At 49.5% G+C, this 12306-nt stretch overlaps 1 protein-coding gene across 2 annotated transcripts in view; it reads right to left on the bottom strand.

Moving 5' to 3' along the window:
* EPB41L1 (erythrocyte membrane protein band 4.1 like 1) overlaps positions 1–12306 on the bottom strand; it is a 140070-nt gene that overhangs the window by 115571 nt on the left and 12193 nt on the right. The window contains exon 2 of one of the 2 annotated variants that reach the window (XM_063702179.1): positions 4673–4727. The exons of the other annotated variant lie outside the window; for it this stretch is intronic. The gene's annotated coding sequence lies outside the window, so the exon portion shown is untranslated. The remainder of the gene's footprint in view (positions 1–4672; positions 4728–12306) is intronic. 2 annotated transcript variants of the gene reach the window in all.

Here is a 12306-nt window from a genome sequence, read left to right as displayed (position 1 = left end):
AGAGTTAGCATTTCAGAGCCACTGCCACAGGAGGAGGAATTGGTGGGCAAGAGCAGGGGAAGGAAGGGGCAGTTTTCCATGTTGAGTCTCCACACTTATGTCCCTCCTTCAGCAGACAATGGCACAGCCATTCATATTTCATGTGACAACTGCATTTGTCATCATTTTCCTCCTCTGAACCTCAACTTCCTCATCTGCAAAATGGGGTAATAAAACCCCTGACTCACTGTGAGTCCAGCTCAAGAAAAATAACTGCTATTCTTCTATCCTTTGAAACTGAGAGAGCTCCTAGCACTACATCATACTCTTCCCCAATTTCCCACCTGTGTTGTTTGGAGAAAAATCCAAAGGCACTTTAGGGACAGAGCCCAGGCCTCTGGGGGCATTATCCACCTTCTGACAAATGGATGAGATTAGCTAAGGGAGGGCACAGGAGAAAGGAGCCCCTCCATGGGTGAGAGGCATATGCTTCAGCCTGCTGTCCAGGGAGGACATGGAGAACCCTCCTGAATGGCTAGTCCAGCCATTCTGGTGCCTGGAGCACTGTGCTGTCTGGAGAAAGTGCTGATCCCCGGGGAATGGACCATTCTTCCTGCCATTCACCATCAGGAAGAAGGGAATGAAGCACTGACAGCTGTTGGTGCCCAGGTGCTTTGTCTACCCTCCAGATAGGGCCTGCCCACCTCACATCAGGAGGAAAGGAAGGAACTGGGCACCTGTGTTGAGCTCTCCTGGAGAAGATCAAACCTCTTCACGTCTCAGAAGAGAACACTCTGGAAGAAGGAGGCACCTTCTGTGGGGCCTGAAAGCACAGCTGGCCACAACACCCCTCATCCTCACCCCCAACTCAGCTCTTTGGTTCCCCCAAACTTCACTACCCCTGCTTCTCTCTTCCAAACCTTCCTGGAGATCCCTCCCTGAACTGAATGTCCAAATCCTAGTTCCCCTCAACTTAGATCAAATGTCCCCTTCTCCCCCTTTTCCTGACCTCTCTCCTCTAAACTCCAGTTGCATTTTTCCTGTCCCTCTCAGTGGCAATTTGCATGCTGACTGTGTCACAATCACATCTGCACACATGTATTCCCCTCTAGGGGACACAGCTGACTGCACTGGGTTGTAGTACAGGCTCTGGAGCTAGGCAGACCTGAACTCAAATACCAGCTTTGCAGTTTCTTAGTCACTTATTCCCTCTGAGCCTCAGTTTCCCCTGGAAAATGGGGACAATAACAGAACCTACTCTCTGGAGTTGTTGTTGCAACTATTATTATTATTATATTTTTGAGACAGTCTTATTCTCTCACCCAGGCTGGAATGCGGTCATACGATTGCGACTCACTGCAACCTCCGCCTCCCGAGCTCAAGCGATTCTCCTGTCTTAGCCTCCTGAGTGGCTGGGATTACAGGCATGCTCCACCACGCCTGGCTAATTTTTGTATTTTTAGTAGAGACGGGGTTTCACCATGTTGGTCAGACTAGTCTCAAACTCCCGACCTCAATTGATCCACCTGCCTCGGCCTCCCAAAGTGCTGGGATTACAGGTGTGAGCCACAGCACCTGGACTGTTGTTGCAATTAAATGAGATAATGCACATAAAGAGTTCAGCATGGAGCCTGGCACAATGTAAGTAATGTGACTTATTGTGATGGTGACCGTTCAGGCAGGTTTATGGATGATTTGTCTTGACATCTCCTGAAACACCTAACACACAGCCATATGCTGGCTGGATGGATTTGTATGGAGGTAGACATGTGCACTGCATAGGGAAGTCCTTTCCAACAGGCAGAGCAGTGCAACCTGGGCCTGGGCTGCCTCTGTAAGTCGTGAGCTCCGTGCATACAAGCAAAGGCAAGATGGCCACTTGGCCTACCAAACAGAGGCTGGAGATGCAATAGTCAGAGCATGGTCTCTGAAGCCAGACACCTTGGGCTTGAAACCCAGCTCCCTTACTTACTCAAAGTGTGGCCTTAACTTAACAGGGCCTCAGTTTCCTCATCGATAATATGGGAAAATAATAGTAATAATAGGACCTACCCAAAGACTGTCATGACAGTTAAATGAAAGAATACACATAAAACAATAGAACATGCCTGGTACAGGGAGAGTAATTCAATGCACATTAGCTATTGTTATTATTGTTGGCATTTGCATTACTATAACTGAAGAGGGGAGTTACAGCCCCCTGCAGGCCTACGAGCTGTTACAACCTAGGGCTCCACTAATATCCTAGCATGTTCTCGTGGTCCGCCAACAGCCTTCTACTCCCCCTGTGTCTGGTGCTAGCTCTGCCCCTACGTTAGCTACATAGGTAGGCACCTGACCCACACCTGGCCACTCAGAATATTCCTATCCTCCCAGCAACAGTGATTGAACCACTCAGAGTCCTTCCCTTGGATTGACATACAGATTCTAGAAGAAAAAGAGTCTCCCTTTTCTGTTTGGATTGCTAAGCTGGGACACAGGACAGCTTAAAAGGGAGAGACAAGCAGTGATGGCAGAGAGATAGTCAACCTGATTCTTCATTCTTCAGTCCCATGAACTGCCCCAGGATCCATTAAAGTCATTTTTTGGTTTAAAGCCACTTTGAGTTAAGTTTTTGTCACTGGTTTCTGGAAAAAAGCCATGCCCAACTGTATAGACCCTAACTAAGATAAGGTCAGTGCTGTCCATGGGCAGGGCCAAGCAGAAGCCAGTATTATAACTACTCTTGTGTATGCGGCACCACCCCTATCACCTGGGTTGCAGTGGGCAGTTTTCAAAGCATGTTCTCAAGAATACCCTGACCCAGTGGTCTTTAGACCCTGCTTCCTAGAGCCCTGGGAATTTGCCGAGGTATCTCCAAAAGCACCCAGGAAACTAAGAGCCACGAGGAGGGCAAAATTCTGGGTAAACTGCCCCAGAACCAGACAAGTTCTGCTACAAATGCTTACAATATGGGTTTCTGCTGCCCAAAGAGATTTGAAAAACTCTATTCTAATTGACACTTAGAAAAGCATTGAGAAGTAGCTAGGGCTGATGTGTTCATCTGCATTCTACAGAAGGAGAAATGAGGGTTCAGAAAGGGGAAGTCATGAGACCATTACTGTAGAGCAAGAACTTGAATGTGGGGCTCTAGAAACATGGCCAACTAGCTCCGAGTGCACCCAGCTGCCTGTGAAAGTCTATTATCTCTCACATTTCCTGTCTCCTTCAGTAAACTGATGGTGGTTAATACCTAGAGTCTCATCTTTCTTGGCTCTGACTCCTACAGAATTGTCTGCTTCTGAGCTTGGCTCCTTGAAAGGCTTCAGGAAGCTTGAGGAACGTGTGGAATAAATGTACGAGCCGATCTCAACCTCCCCTTAACGGAGCCCCACCTTCCCTGTGCGCACATACCTCGAGCTCCGCATCTCCCCACACATTTGCCCAAATGTCAGGGAAAGGCTGAGCAGGCTCCCTCCCGGGAACTCCTAATCCACCTCCTCTGTCCTGGCTGTGCTGTGGCTGTGGACAGAGGATTCCTTGTTCCCGGTGCTTCCTGCCCAGAGATCTCCATGGGGCCCCTGTAGGAAGGAGCCAAATCGCTCCTTTTAACCGAGCTAAAGCCACCCCCTACCCCCACCACCCCCAGGAGCAACATGCTCCCAGCTCTGCCCACCATTCATTCTACCTGTCCCAGCCTGGCTCAGCCACACTTCATTCCCCATAGTTCCCGCTCCCTACAGGTGCACACACATGTGTACACACACACACACACACACACAAGTGGAAAGTTTCCCTAGGGGTAAAAAGATACTTCACATTGAACCAAAATTAAAAACCAGAGGACTCCAGAGTGACAACATCACAGCCCTGGCAATTGTGCCTTACTAATAACATCACAGTGACATTTGCATGTTACTTCGAAATTTCCCAATCAATGTAACTCCATTGGCTGAGTTCCCTCTCTACTCCCTCGCCCTGCCAGAGTCACAGCACCTCCAAGTTGGGAAGAAGCTTTGACATGCCCCGGGCCAGTGGTTTCCAAAGTGTCTTCCATAAAGCCAAGAAAAGATCAGTTGCATTGTCTGGGGGCTGAGGAATTGGCCAGCCCCACGCCAACTCCAACCCACACTGCAACCCCTTTAGCTGTTTTGTACATTGAGATTCTTTGGGGTGCAATGGAAAAAGGAGAGTTCCCTGCTGGAAAGTTTGAAAACAAGTCATTTAGTCTGACCCTACTTTCCCCAATCCCCTGATCCACCAATGTTGATGTGACCCTGAGGCCAGTAGAAAGGAAGGTCATGTAGTAGTCAACGGGCAGGGCCAGGATGAAAGCACTCTCTCCTCAATCTAGTCTACGACCTAGGAGTGGCGAAGCAAAGGCAGGCAAGGGCCACGGGGCAGCTTCCAGGCCCAGCACCGTCCTTCACCAGCCACGGTGGCATGGACGAGCAATAGAGGCAAAGCCTGTTTTTGAATACAGAGCTTGATGAATATGCATTTCAGCCCCTAACCCAAAACGAGCCAAAACCAGGGAGGGTCCCCAGCATGGCCCCCCGTTTTCAGCGCCACCAGAAACAGGTGGCGTAGACAAAGCCTCACACTTCCCCAGCAGTCAAATATGTCAAAAATCGAGAGCCCGAGGGCCTGGAAGACCTCTTCGTCCAACCTCAGCAGAAGGAGAATAATAAGTCTGTGCCTCCAGAACACTCACCCCTCCTCTGTCCACACCAGCTCCCCAGGGGCAAGAACTTCTGTCAGTCAGGCACCTAGAGGGAGGAAACAGCGTTAGCTCCTCAGAACAGGAGTTCATGAGCCCAGCATGTGCTGGAAATTGAGAGGCTGGCATTTGACTCTCTGAGGCACCTTAGGGAAGTTGCTGAACCTGTTAAACAAAAAGGCCTTGTGACAAGGCGGAAAGCAAAATAGAAAGTAACAAATATGCACCTGAAGCGGCAGCAGGGGCCAGGCAGCGAAGGACCTTGGAGGCCAAGGAGAAGATTCACTCTTTATTGTAAGAGCAAAGAGAAACCACTGGCTTACAGGGTAGAGGACGAAAGAGGGGCAGGGGAAGCTGCAGGAACATCAGTTAGGAGGTTGTTGTGATTATCCAGCGGAGATATGACGAGGGCCTAGGCTAGGGTGGTTGCAGAAGAGACAGAAAGAGGTGGACAGACTCAAGAGGTATTTAAAAGGTGGTATCCCCAGAACTTGCTGATGGACTAGATGTATGGGGAGAAGGGAGAGCAGGGGCCCCAACCTCCAGATGCCTCCTCAGGTGCCATGGTTATACCCCCTGCTGTCCACTTGGCCTTTCCTTGCTTCAATCTCCCGATCTGTGAAATAAATATGGTTGGAATCAGTGATCCCTCGGAGTCTTTTCTTTTCTCTTTTTTTTTTTTTTTTTTTTTTTTGAGACAGAGTCTCGCTCTGTCGCCCAGGCTGGAGTGCAATGGTGTGATCTCTGCTCACTGCAACCTCCGCATCCCAGGTTCAAACGATTCTCCTGTCTCAGTCTCCCAAGTAGCTGGGATTACAGGCGTGCGCCACAACGCCCGGCTAATTTTTTGTATTTTTAGTAGAGACGAGGTTTTACCATGTTGGCCAAGCTGGTTTCAAACTCCTGACCTCAAGTGATCCACCCACCTCGGCCTCCCAAAGTGCTAGGATTACAGGCATGAGCCACCATGCCCGGCCTCCCTCGGGGTCTTTTTAGCATTCACATCCTGTTCTGGTGTAATTCACTCAAAGTATGTAAGTACTTTCTTCAATCTTCTTTGAGCTCCAACCACAGGTCAGGCTTAGTATGCAATGGGGCAGGAGACTTGGAGGGAGAAGCTACAGGCACCCTGGACTCACACACTCAGAACAGTCAGTCTCCAGGTGGGATGAGGTTTTCCTACTTCATGTAAAATGTGAAACTCAGGTGAACAGGAAGAACACATGTGGTTTATGAGCTTAGGCTCTGGAGTAACTCAGACCTGTTTGAATTCTGGTTCTAACACTTACTACTTATGTGGCCCAGGGCAAGTCACTTTACTTCCTCATTTGGAAAATAGGAGTAAAAGTGTCTGCTCCCGGGGCTAATAGGGGGGACTAAATGAGATGATGCCTGTGAACAGCTCAGCAAGGTGCCTTATCACAACTGTCCAAGAGGTAGCAGCACCATTCAAAGATGGGGAAACTGAGACCTAGAAGGATGAAATGACTCACTGAAGACCAGGCAGTGAATAAGTGGCAGAGCTGAGACCCCTACACTGCGGCTGGGGTCTGGAGCCCAGCTAAACCACTAGGTTGTACACATACCATTCCCGTTCCTGCTTTTCAAATGAGGAAGTTGAGGTCAAAAAAGAACAAGTGACTTGCCCAAGGTCACAGAGAGAATCAGACATAGAAGAAGGATTTGAACTCAGGCCTCCTTGATGAAAAAGCCCATGGTCTCTCCGTGGATATCCAGAAAGTAGATATGTGTGGATAGTCTTCAAATTTCAGGGCCCTTTAAACCTGGAATAGGGACAAATGCAAATTGAGGCCAATGGGGTGTGTGTGTGTGTGTGTGTGTGTGTGTGTGTATGTGTGTAAAGCAAACTGAGGCCAATGGGATGTGAGTGTGTGTGTGTAACAAATGCAAACTGGGGCCAATGGGTGTGAGTGTGTGTGTGTGCACATGTGTGTAGCTACCTTGAGAGGAAACCAGGAGGAGGTGATGAAACAAAAGCCTCTTTCTCAGAAGCCCTCTCTGGGGACTGGGCAGGAGAGAAGGGCACTGACAAGCAGGGCCATCCATCCTGCTGGGGCTGAGCTGAAGCCTGGATCTAAGCAAACAGAATCAGCTCCAGCTTGGCCACCAACTTGCTATGTGATCAGCAGTTCTCTCTCTCTTTCTCCCTCTCGCTCTGTCTCTCTCATCTCTGTTTCTTCGACTTCAGAATGAGACCGTTGTACTAAACAATGTCAAGGCCGGGCATGGTGGCTTATGCCTGTAATCCCAGCACTTCGGGAGGCCGAGGTGGGCAGATCACCTGAGGTGGGGAGTTCGAGACCAGCCTGACCAACATGGAGAAACCCCGTCTCTACTAAAAATATAAAATTAGCCGGGCATGGTGGCATATGTCTGTAATCCCAGCTACTAGGGAGGCTAAGGCAGGAGAATAGCTTGAACCCAGGAGGCAGAGGTCGCGGTGAGCTGAGATTGCGCCATTGCACTCCAGGCTAGGCAACAAGAGCGAAACTCCGTCTCAAGAAAAAAAAAAAAAACAATGTCAAGATCCTTTCCAGTTATAGAAGACTAATAATAACCATTGCTTACAAGCTCTGGATTTCTGGTCAGGTGCTGCTCCTGCAACCTTGAATGGTGGCATTAGCTGGCTCCAATACCACCACGACAGGGGCAGAATGTCCTGCATTCAGGTTCCGGCTGTGTAGCCAGGTCACTTTCCCTTCACAGGCCTCAGCTTCCTCATCTGTAAAATGGAATTTATCTTTGCCTGATCACTTGCAGAAAGGAATATCCAAGGAGCTACCTGAAAACCAAGCAATCTCTTGAGGTATCATACAAAGCAGCCCCAAATCCCCATCCCAACTCCCACCCTCAAGCTATTTTAACTTCTTCCCCTCTGGCCAATGTCCCCTTGAGGCACATGGAATAACTGAATATGAGCTGCTGGATGCAACAGTACTGTCGTGGCAACAGCCCCCACACTAACAGTAGTAGCAATCACCACACAGCAAATACTTGACTGCTTAGGCATGCCAGGCACTGTGCTAAATACTCACTTGGATTATTTCTCAGGCCATCCCCTCAACCACCATTAGTCTCAGTTTGCAGATGAAAGGCTCAAGTTCAGCAAAGAGAATTGCCCAAGGTCACACACAGAGCAAGTGAAGGGCGTGGCCAGGATGAGGACCCAGACCAAGGTTTTTCATTTGCCATCAGAAGCCCTGAACTCGACCGGGTGCAGTGGCTCACACCTGTAATCCCAGCACTTTGGGAGGCCGAGGCTGGCGGATCATGATGTCAGGAGATCGAGACCATCCTGGCTAACACGGTGAAACCCCGTCTCTACTAAAAATACAAAAAAAAAAAGTAGCCGGGCGTGGTGGCGGGCGCCTGTAGTCCCAGCTACTCGGGAGGCTGAGGTGAGAGAGTGGTGTGAATCCAGCAGGCGGAGCTTGCAGTGAGCCAAGATCGCGCCACTGCACTCCAGTCTGGGCAACAGAGCGAGACTCCATCTCAAAAAAAAAAAAAAAAAGAAGCCCTGAACTCATCCTCGAGGCTATGGGGCTGTCCAGGGTAACATTCCACCAAGGAGCAAGGCCCGGGCTGGGGTGAGGTGGGGAATATCTGTCCTTCATTGACCTCCCAACCTTCCCCAAATAACTAGTCTTTATGTAGTCTTCTGTATTAATCAAATGTGCCCAACTCAACTCTGTCTACAATAGTGTTGTCAAATAGAAATACAATGCGAGCCACATATGTAATTTAAAAGTGTATAGTAGCTACATTTTATTTTATTTTATTTTTTGAGTCAGAGTCTCGTTCTCTCACCCAGGCTGGAGTGCAGTGGCACGATCCTGGCTCACTGCAGCCTCTGCCTCCCAGGTTCAAGCAATTCTCATGCCTCGGCTTCCCAAATAGCTGGGGTTACAGGTGCGCACCTCCATGCTTGGCTAATTTTTGCATTTTCAGTAGAGACAGGGTTTCCCCATGTTGCCCAGGCTGGTCTCGAACTCCTGGTCTCAAGTGATCCGCCTGCCTTGGCCTCCCAAAGTGCTGGGATTACAGGTGTGAGCCATCGTGCCTGGCCTTAGTACCTACATTTTAAAAAGCACAAAGGAATGAGGGAAATTAATTTTCATAATATATTCATTTAACCCAATATATCTATCTCAACATGTAATCAATGTAAAAAATACTATAGGCCCAGCACGGTGGTTCATGCCTGTAATCCCCACACTTTGGGAGGCTGAGGTGGAAGGACCTCTTGAAACCAGGAGTTCAAGACCAGCCTGGCCAACATAGCAAGACCTTGTCTCTACAAAAAATAAAAAAATTTAGCTGGGTGAGGTGACACATGCCTATAGTCCCAGCTACTAGCTGAGGTGGGAGGATCCCTTAAGTCCAGGAGTTCAAGGGTTGCAGTGAGCTATGATCATGCCACTCACTCCAGCCTGTGCAACAGAGTGAGAACCTGCCTCTAAAAAAAAAAATTAAAACTAAAATTAAAAAGACTATAGAGATATTTTACATTTTTTAATACATCCTCTTCTAAATCCAGTGTGTATTTTATACTTACAACACATCTTGATTCAGATGCTAAATATTCATAAGATATTTAGATTCTCCTTGCCTTTACAATTTTTTTTTTTTTAAGATGGAGTCTCACTCTGTCGCCCAGGCTAGAGTGCAGTGGTGTGATCTCAGCTCACTGCAATCTCCACCTCCCAGGTTCCAGCAATTCTCCTGCCTCAGCCTCCTGAGTAGCTGGAATTACAGGCACGTGCCACCACGCCTGGCTAATTTTTGTATTTTTAGTAGAGACGGGGGTTTCACCATGCTGGCCAGGCTGGTCTCGAACTCCTGACGTCAAGTGATCTGCCCACCTCGGCCTCCCAAAGGGCTGGGATTACAGGCACGAGGCACCATGCCCAGCCGCCTTTATGATTTAAAAAAAAAAAAAAAAAAGCTGGGCACGGTGGCTCACACCTGTAATCCCAGCACTTTGGGAGGCCAAGGCAGGTGGATCATGAAGTCAGGAGTTCAAGACTAGCCTGACCAATATGATGAAACCCCATCTCTACTAAAAATACAAAAATTAGCCGGGTATGGTGGTGTGCATCTGTAATCCCAGCTACTCAGGAGGCTGAGGCAGGAGAATTGCTTGGAGCCAGGAGACCGAGGTTGCAGTGAGCTGAGATCATGCCATTGCACTCCAGCCTGGGCAACAGAGCGAAAGCGAGAGTCCGTCTCAAAAAAAAAAAAAAAAAAAAAAAGGTATATTCTCAAATCTAAGTTTCCAAACACGCATAGTTTGTCAATAAATGAAGGGAGCATTCTTTTAAAATGTTAAATTAGTTAAAATCAAATAAAATTAAATATTAAATAAAATTTAAAATTTGGCTGGGCGTGGTGGCTCATGCCTGAAATCCTTTGGGATTACTTTGCCTGAGCTCAGGAGTTTGAGACTAGCCCAGACAACATGGCGAAACCCCATCTCTACTAAAAATACAAAAAATTAGCCAAGCATGGTGGGGCATGCCTGTAATCCCAACTATTCCAGAGGCTGAGGAAGGAGAATCGCTTGAGCCTGGGAGGCAGACGTTGCAATGATTGTGCCACTGCACTCCAGCCTGGGCGACAGAGTTCAAAAAGTTCAGTTCCTTGGTGGCACTAGCCACATTTTACCTGTCCACTAGCCACATGTGACTAATGGCTGCTGTATAGGGCAGCTGCAGCTCTGCAGTCAAGTCCTTGAGGGCCTGGGCTGAGGACCTCCTTGGCCCTAGCCCAGAGCTAAGCCTCGAAGGTAAAGTTGACTTACCTCTGTGAGCTTACCTCTGAATAGAATGGTATCTACTCATTCAACAAAACCCTACTGAACCTAATATTAATATTTACCTCTGGTGCCCACACAGTGATGGTGACAATGGGATCTGAGTACCCAGTGTCCTTCACTGACCCCTCAAACCTCCCCAAAATAGGAACTCCTGTAGTGTTCAGAGGATGAGGCTGTGGCTCACAGAGGTAAGTCACCTGCGCAAAGTCACCCAGCTTTGACTAGGCCTGCTGACTTGGAACCCTGAGCTCTGTCCCTAAACTTTGGCAGGGGCCTACCCCGAGGCTCAGCCTTCTAGAAGTAATAAGCCTTTGCCACTATTCTCAGGGTGCCCAAATCTCCCAGTCTTTTGGCAGAGAATGGCCCAGAATAAGAAACTCAATGAAGAGGACAAAAGGGAAGGAGAGCGGAACAGCATGGCATGGGCTGCACAGGCAGTGGTCCTGTGTGCAGGGCTTAGGCCACTGTGGCACCATCCTTAGTTCCCCCACCCACACCCAGCAGGAGGCAAAGCCAGCAAGGTCCACTGGCTGCCTGGCCTCTGGACGGGTCTCCAGGGCTAGGCACCCTGCCCTCCCCCACACCTCCCCTAAGAGCACTCACCCAGAGGCCCTTGGACTAAGGCCAGAGCCAGTGTTCACCTCCCAGGGTCACCTTAGCTGGAGGCAGGGGAAAGGGCCAGGTGGCAGCCTGCCCCCTGGGGAGGAGGGGAGGAGAGGGCCCTGGAAGCAGATTCCAGAGTAGGGAAAAGGTGACAGGTACCAGCCAGAAAAACCTGGGTGACTCCACCCCTCCCCTGGGGTGCAGCCCCCCTCCCACCAGCCCAGGAGAGTGAAACTCTCACCAGCTATTAGGTTTAACAATTAACTCTGACTGGTTTTCATTTCAGCAGGAGGTAGTTCCAACAAGAACCATCTGGGGCTAGGGGCATTTGCAAGGGGACAGAGGCTGAGAAGAGGGAGGGGCTCATGTAAAGGCAGAGAGAAGTGGCCAGTGGCCCCCTCCCCTCCTTCTTCCCATCACTCCCTGGCAATGTGGGATAGCCCTCTGTGCCAAGAAGCGATGGCATAAGTTCCATGAAATCAAGGGCAGTGCCTGGCACATAGTAGGTGCTCAATAAATATTTTTCACCAACAAATTAAGGGGGGTGGGTAAAGTAGAAGAAAACAGGCCCGCTCAATGGGCAGATTGATGGAGAAGAAGTGAAAGGAAGCAAAAGATGACTTGCCCTGGGCTGAGTACCTCCTTGACCCCTTTGACCCCAGGACCTCACAAGAACTGGAATGGCTGCCACCCAGGGCATGCCAGAGACATGGCTTTGAAGTCCTCCAGCCCTGGATGCCACTCCTGACTCCATTCTTCCTAGCTGTGACCTTGGGAGCCCTGGTTTCTTCCCCTGCAATGGAGGTGATACCACTACAGTCCAGGGCTGTACAGTGCCAGGCCCACAGACGCTAGGGTGCCTGTTCTGTTCTCATACAGTCATGTCTCTTGCTGCTTGGCAACAGCCTCCTCTTCTCAAGCCACCCCCTGATTTCCCCCACATCCCAATATTCCCCTGGTTCCCACCTATGTGGCCCTTTCTCCTTTTCCGGAAGGAAAGCCTGGAATGATGACGGCTCCGGCCCACTCACATCCCACTCACCTGGGATCACGCACACACCCTAGCAACAGACCGCTCCCAGCTTAACGTTTGCTTGTCATGTACATCCTTCATGGGTTCCCTGGCCCCCTCCTCACCCTAACACAGGCCTAGGTCCATCCAGAGTGCGCACAGCCCATCCAGAGCGCA

This window comes from Gorilla gorilla, chromosome 21, assembly GCF_029281585.2.
Source record: "Gorilla gorilla gorilla isolate KB3781 chromosome 21, NHGRI_mGorGor1-v2.1_pri, whole genome shotgun sequence".
In the NCBI taxonomy this organism is placed as follows: Eukaryota; Metazoa; Chordata; class Mammalia; order Primates; family Hominidae; genus Gorilla; species Gorilla gorilla.
This window is presented reverse-complemented; position numbering and strand designations above follow the sequence as displayed.